This window comes from Agelaius phoeniceus, chromosome 5 (genome assembly GCF_051311805.1).
Source record: "Agelaius phoeniceus isolate bAgePho1 chromosome 5, bAgePho1.hap1, whole genome shotgun sequence".
NCBI classification, from domain to species: domain Eukaryota; kingdom Metazoa; phylum Chordata; class Aves; order Passeriformes; family Icteridae; genus Agelaius; species Agelaius phoeniceus.
In genome coordinates this window covers 31,042,073-31,049,880 of record NC_135269.1, presented here as the reverse complement: position 1 = coordinate 31,049,880, position 7,808 = coordinate 31,042,073, and the positions used below count along the sequence as shown (strand labels likewise).

The 7,808-nt window shown below is 36.4% G+C and overlaps 1 long non-coding RNA gene across 17 annotated transcripts in view; it reads left to right on the top strand.

Annotated features, from left to right (window-relative positions):
- The first annotated feature begins 4,656 nt into the window (after positions 1–4,656).
- Positions 4,657–7,808, top strand: part of LOC143694134 (uncharacterized) — a 211,466-nt gene continuing 208,314 nt past the window's right edge. For all 17 annotated transcript variants that reach the window (XR_013182390.1, XR_013182395.1, XR_013182386.1 and 14 more), the window contains exon 1: positions 4,657–5,057. This is a non-coding gene — a long non-coding RNA (uncharacterized LOC143694134). The remainder of the gene's footprint in view (positions 5,058–7,808) is intronic.

Genomic DNA, 7,808 nt, shown 5'->3' with positions numbered 1-7,808 from the left:
CTGATCACATCACCAGTGTTATAATGAATAATGTGTTCAGAATCTGCCAAAAATCAAAGGTGAGTCAATAGAAAAAAAGTTGAGACGGGAGATGCGGCCAGTGAGCTCACAGGCAACACAGACCTTTGAGTGCAGCAACTTTTTACCACAGTCTTCCCTTTAGATATAAATGAGTTCTTTTAAGTTCTTCTTACCTCAGACAGACTATGAGCAGCCATAATTATATAAATTATAAGGAGGCAAATTTCTATGCATTCTAATTCTAAGATGGAAATGCCAAAGGTTCATGAAAAATCATGATTTTAATCTTGTTTGAAGCTGATTCAGCTCAGTAATGTTAGAATTTGGTGAAAAAGGAGAATATAAATTGACCTAGTAAAGGTATTAGCGAGCAGGAATCTTGGATTGTAGGATTCTTGAGAACATAAAACATGAAGGCGACCTAAACTGACTGGGTTAAATACGATTGCCAGTCTTGATGGAGCCATGATCTTCAGCAATGCTGAGGACAGGAATCCATAGATCTCATAATAGTTACCCATATCTTCTTGTTATAATAAGAAAATGTGTGTAGGAAGGGGGAGGGGGAAGAAGATATAAAAACGTGTGCAACAGAAGCCATTTAAAAGGCAAGATTTGCCAACTATCGTTACCATAGTTACCTTGCATTATAATTATAGGAGAAAGATCTGTGGTGGACTTATTTAACTATGTGTGGGATGTATTGGTGATTGGATGATGACCCTTGTTCTCTGAAATAAAGATGAGACATAGCCTCTCCCAGTGCATCAGGCTAATGGAAATGAAATATCATACTCATTAAAAATATCAACCTGTCAGTGCAATAATTAACAATTATGTTTATTTCAAGATAGCTGGTCACATACCCTGGAGATGCAGAATTGAAAGTTTCTTAAAAACAGGAAAAAGAAGATTAGCTGAGTGCTTTAGTGTTAATTTTCAAACCCACTGAGTCAGGACGTGTGCTTCTAGAGAGCTGACACACACTTCTATTGAAGAATTAAAGTATACTGACAAGTCTAGATTAATTATGAGAATTGGAGTCTGCTTGTTAAAGCTGTATATGTAAGACACTGGTTCTTTGCTCTTCCTGTTTGTAAACTGATCATTCCTGAGACATGCATGCTCTCTTTCTATATCTCAGAACTTTGTGATGTTTGTTTGTTTTTTGGTTTTTTGGTTTGTTTGGTTGGTTGTTGTTGTTTTTGCTTATTTTGGAAAAAAAGATAATTGAGTGTTTTTCAGAACAAACTTAACAGCATAAGAGAGCACGCATTTTCCAGCTGCCTTGCCTTTTCATACTGGCCCAGATCTGGTGTAAGGCTTAGAAGATGCAGAAATTCTGGCATTGCCATACCATATGGCATTGAAACTATTCTTTGGATCCTTATGCCTGGTACAGCTATGGAACAGCTGCATATTATTTGCCTTTGCCTTGATTATTGTTCTACCATTTGTCCTGGAGACAGTGAAATACAGGACTGCACAAGGCAAAGGTACATGCTAACTCACATGCCTAGGAACTGCTACTCAAAGAATCCCAAAGAAGCAAACATTTTGAACTTAAAATTATAGAGTGTCAAGTCTTTAATACTTCACAATTGGCTTCCTCCTCAAGATGACCATTTTTCCCCTTTTCCTCATACATACCATTATGAAAACCCAACAGCTGAACAGAACATAAAAAACAGTAATTAGTTGAGAGAGGGATTGTTTTGTAGCCTGGTGGATTTTGAGTCACAGCTGCATTGGCCTTTTCAGATGCTTAGATATGTTTGTTGTGGTCAAACAACTGATCTTGCTGTGAGGTGGCTAATTTGGGACCTGCTAACACCATCATCATGACAGCCCAAGCTAGCTGCCCTTGTGTTTGTCTGCTTCTGGGGCATATTTTGCAGCCTCCTTTGGGCTGGTGGCTGCTTCTTCTACTGCTGAGATTAGGACCTGAAATAAAGTTTCAATTACACTAGGTATGTCTGCAAGGGTTGGAATGCACTCCTGCAAATGTAAATATAAAACACTCTGTACCATGTTATGATTCATGCTTAACTTTCTATTAGTTCGGCATTTTCTATGGCAACATTACTACTTTTTTTTTTAGATATCTTTGTTTCGCACAATTATTTAATGAGAAAAATCAGCCTGCCTAGTCTCCTGCTTTTCTAGCATGGTTATTTCTATTTTTATCACCAAAATCATGGCATACTGTGAAAAAAAGAAACACTCTAGCAGTGCTCACTATAGAGAGAAAAAGTAGTTTACATAAGGTTTCCATAGGGCTATCTAGGGCATTGAACACTTACCACTCCCTGCTTGAGTGGTTTTTAGACCCTCATCATGGCTCCAGGGGAGGAGCTATCACAGCATCAACAGTTCTGCCACCTCCCTCTTCTGAGTTTCTCTTCTATTGTGTTTATTCTAGCCTGGTTTCCAAATTTTATTTAAGTCTACATTAAAGATGCCCTGAAATATGAAAAAAATCCCCGTTGTGAAATATTTTGCTTTTGTTCACTAAATTTTTACATGGCAGAAAAAATCTGGACACACTTAATCCATTTTGCATCTGTTATTTGTTTTCTGCTCTACCACTGACACAGATATATCAATTAGATTGATATTTGGGGATATCTTTTAGATTGTTCTACTTTTAGGACATATTTTTAAGTTAGTGTAAATTGTAGTAACTTTCAATTCTGCTGGGCTGTGGCCAGACAAAATATATTGATAGTCTGACCTGTAATTTGCATGTTCTCTGTGTACTGAACATTCACTCACCCTACACTAGAATAAAATACAGAAGTGGGAAGGAAGCAGTCTGGCATTTTTCCTACTGTGCAAAACAATTCTTATTCTACTCACATACTGCTATGTCAAAGAAACCAGTAAATCTGTTTCAGGTCAGCATTTTAATCTTTTTTTCTTTGTGATGAAGGCATAAAGGTCCAATATTTCATGGCAGTGAAAAAATATATTGATGGAAATTATTTTTATGGTTCTCACAATGTCGCATTAGTCTCCATAACATGATAAAGCAATTCAGAGAAGGAATCCATGGCACCCTCACTGTACTTCCCAGTTTCTATCCTCTCTTTATGGGCTGACATTTCCTGGAGATATTAACTAAGAACTGGAAAGACTAAATTATTCCATATTTGCTGCATGACCATGGAGTTTACAGAATCTCTGAAGTCACTTGATACTATTTCTGCAATCTTCTGCAAATCTTAACAGCCTGAATATGTACAAAAATATCTGTTAGTTAATTTTCAGTGGGGGAGGCTGTAGCTTTTGACTGATGCTCCACATTCATGAATGACTAAATTTGATTCTGATAAGCCTTTTGTCCAGGTGATCAGCCATGATAGAGGGTGGGGGAACATTTAGCCTTTCATTTTGGGTAGCCTCCATTTTACTCAACAGAAGTGGTAACCATCACAGATTATTCTGTGCTAAGTGTAAGGCTGTTAAGATGTAACTGCAGAACTGTCTTCATTTTGAAGTGGGTTTTCCTTTTTTATCCATAGCAGTAGTGCAGTAATGAACATGAATAATTTATTATTGCTGTAAAACCAGATGCTAAACTGTTGCACAAGCAAATAGTTTGCTTATGCAAGGGAGATAATAGGGCCTTAAACTAATTTTGCACATATTAATATTGCCTGCATAGCCACAATGTACCTTGCTGATACAATTCTGGTCAAAAACCTCACATTGAAAAGAAATCAGCCTTACTGAGTTCTCTGATTTAAGGCATCAGATTATTTATTTATTTATTTATTTATTTATTTACTTATTTACTTATTTACTTATTTACTTATTTATTAATTTATTTCAGAATCTCCTAAAAATGCATGTTCAGGATGTAATCCAGCAAATCCATACTGGGTGAGAAAAGCATAGTAGTTCATTGGTCTACTCTATGGGAATTATTATTGAACAGAATTTGCAAGCCTGGAGTCTTAAATTTGAAACATCTCTGTGGGCATGACAACGTCCAATTGCAGTTGTCCAAGGAGAGAGAGTTCAGTGAGGTGAGCCTATGTCAAACATTCAGCACCTTGAATCTCAGTAAGATTTGAATCTTTTTACACTTTCTGTCTTGTATTTTACTCCTCCATCTGCAGTTTTGAATATTCAAGCACAAGCTGAGAGAGGGAGTACATTATTTTGGGCTACTGGTATTTAGTTTGAAGTTGTCAGTCAGCCTACAGTCAGTGTACAGTGAAGAATAAACACTGCCACAATCTGAAAAAAAACACTCATTACTGTTGATACAAAATTAATTCATACAAAATAATCCCAAATTAAATGTTAATAGTTCTCAGATTGTTTATTAAATTTTGGTTCATGTTGACTTCCTCACAGGGTTCTGCAGTAGTGTAAGCAGAATTACACGTGGTGCTTCAGTGAAAATTACTTCCCAAAGAATCACTTTTCTGACAGTTTCCTCAAGGTCAGTAGCAATTTGCCTGCAGTGAATTTAAAAAATGCAATTTTGTTTTGCTTTGTATGTATCCTTCACACAATTGGATTTAGCCTTAACACTCCAAAGCTGCTACTCATATGAAACAGGAACATCTGCACATGCTCAGTCCCTTGTCAACAAAATAAACTCAACCTTCAGAAACTGCTCAAAGAAAACTGTAAAAATTCACACATATCCAGTAGCTCTTACGGTATCATCAGCTCTGGAAGAAATAGAAGAAAATTTATAGATTACTTCTAAATAAATTAAAATTTCCCAAAGAACATGAGATATGAAGATGCTTATACAAAAACTTGGGAGTTAAATTTTCAAAGCAGTGTCATTGTCAAGTTGTGGAGAATTGGGAAACATATTGCCTTCTCTATTTGAACAAGGGAAGGTGATTTTTCAGAAAGTTAGATGTCACAGTGACTTCAACTAAGCTGATGGCTGAAGTTTGGCCTGAGGATTGTTGGTCTGGTGCCATGTTGATGTGGTGGCCACCTGTTTGATTGGTTTTTTGGCACTGTGATGGAATTGCTTATAAGAAGCCATGCTGAACTGTAGAGAGGTAAGTGGAATGCTTTAAAACTGGAAAATACTAGATTATCAAGATAGAAAAAATTCCATAAAAAGAATTTCTTTTGAGAAAAGGGTTTGCTAAGAGGGCAACTCATATCCAGTGTGAAATTTCTATTCAGAAAGAGAAGAGGTAAATACAGAACTCTATAAATACAAACATCTGTAAATACAGATGCCTCTCAGGGTGCTGTAATATCTCTTTTAGCTGGCTGCTGTTCTGAGGAATCCTGAGTCTTGAAGAACACCATACACTGGGTATTTTCTGGCTTGTTCTTTAAATCTAGCTGGATTATATTTTTTATGCTAATTTAGGAGAAAACAAGAATGAAAGTATTTTTTCCCCCCAGTTCTTAATGGTTGTTGATGCTGCTGTTCATTAGTTCTCTGGTTTGTACCTGCTTAAAATTATGATTCAAGCAGTTTTTAAAAGATAATTAACATATATTTGTTTGATAAGTTTGTTAGCTGTATGTGACACAGAACATTCTTATGCATCTGTTTGAATATGTAATATTTCTTCTTTCAAATATAAGATTAATTTTGCAGTGCTAGTAAAGCAAATTAGTCTACTATAATTAGAGGAAATCAGACAAAGATGTAATATCAATCTGAAAACTTCAAGCAGGTCTTTTGAGGGCAATGAGTGGTGAACAATGCACAGTCTGATGTTCATCATCCTTGTTATGGAAGATAGTATTTCTAGCTAGGCATTGAACTCTGCCAGAAGGAAACCCCCTGCAACCTAAAACCTATGCAGAAGAGAAGTCATTGCTAAGGATAAAGGTAGAGCAGCACAGTCATTACAGGTATAACTGAGGGGTGGTCTCTTGGTTTATGTTGCCATTGTGTGAAACTGGAAATTCTGCTTTCGGAGGTTGTTCCATGAAGGTTAATTTCTTATACAAATCACTTTCTTGTTGAAATGAATTATTATTGGGTATGTGCCCAAGTCAAGATTGAGTTTGGGCAGGTTTAGCCCCCTGCAGAACTTTCTGTGAATGTGTTTTAATAAGAAATCCACTTATTTCTAGTTAGTCAGATTCATGTTCTTGTCCTACCATCCATAACCAAAACAACTGAAGAGTGAAATAGCTGTATACTTAATGTCGAGGTTTTACTTTGACTAGCTTGTAAGATTTTAATTTTTCAGCTTTTCAATATAATTTTAAATGTTGACAAGAGAACCTTTGTGTGGGTTTGATATTAAGGTAGATACATGCTGTTTCTAGTCATATAACATCAGCTTCAGAAAGCAGTCCTTATGTTTTCACTGAATGTCTTCTGGACTTCCAAATTGAACCAACATAACTTGATCCTGCAGAATTGCTTGCTATGTGAATCTTTTGTTGGCTTTACTTCGATACTTTGATATGCATTGAAATCACAGGCACTTTTAGCTCCAAACTGCCATCAACTAAATTATGTATCAGAATAATCATATTAAATCAACAAGGCTCTGTTGATACAAATACAAGAGCACTTTAAATACTGAACACAATCACTACACATGACCTTAGAGTCCATCTCACAATTCTTGGTTTACTTTTGTCTTCTGCAGTGTGGTGATTCTAAGCTGCTCTGTTCATTGTCGAACCACTTTGAGCAGCACCCTGCTTCTCAGTACTAAGTTGTGTGAAAGAAATAAATGGATGTAATCCTTTTCAGCCTTGCCTCTTGACAGACCTATACTTCAGGGGAAGATCAATGTTTTCCGCATTTCTGAAGTCACTAATCTTTATATAAATTTCTGTACTTTGAAGGAAAGGATCATTCCCATTTCTACTTGCATTTTAAAATTATCTTCTCACTAAGGTTATAGTACTTTACTGTTAGGCTTTGACCTGCTAAACAGCCATAAACTGTAAAGTGCAGCTTCAACATTGCTGATAGTAAGAGGTGAAAGATATGTCCATTCCATGTTTGCAAATACAGTCTTATATAAGGCAATGGGAACTGCCTGTGCATACTGGATACAGAAATTTGTCCTGAATCAGAATGAATGTATAAAAAAATCTGAGAGTACAGGACTTACAGAAAATGTTGACTCCAATGCAACAATTTACATATAAGTCAGGAAAGCAGTGACTATTTGCTGTCACCATTTGTTAGTCTATGTGAAATGAGAGAGTAAGTCCTGCCAGTTATGTTTTCTGACTAATCCCATTCCTGCTCAGCTACGGGAGTTGAGAATGTGACTGAATAATGAAATATTTCCCATGCTCAAAATCAAGCTGGTGGTTTAGTACCTTGATGAGTCAGGTGTCATAACAGAAAGCACTATAAGTCTTAAGGCTTGTTGGCATGTCTATAGGTAGGCTCAGCCAAGAGGACAAAAAAGGAAAGGTCTTCTCAGTCCAGGAAGCTTGTTGGCAGCATAATGTGGGAGCTTACCCTGTCACTGCCTATGCTGTGCTGGAAGATTAATGGTTATTTTATTCTGACTGCCTTCAAGAAGGAAAATGTGCTACAGCTTCTTTAAGAATGGATAAACATTTGTGTGTGCATATCTGTACAAATGCTCAATTATATATAAAATGCACACATGTACACGGCACACACTTACAGACTCTCATAAGTGGCTCTGCTCCTAAGGGGATTCACAAGAAACTAAACTAAAGTCTCACCAGTCTTTCTCTGCACCTTACAACTATCACCTCTCAATGAATATTTTTCCTTTTTTTTTTAAATAATATTTTTTCATCGCAAAGGGAATAAAACTAATTAAGAGATTAAGAGCAGC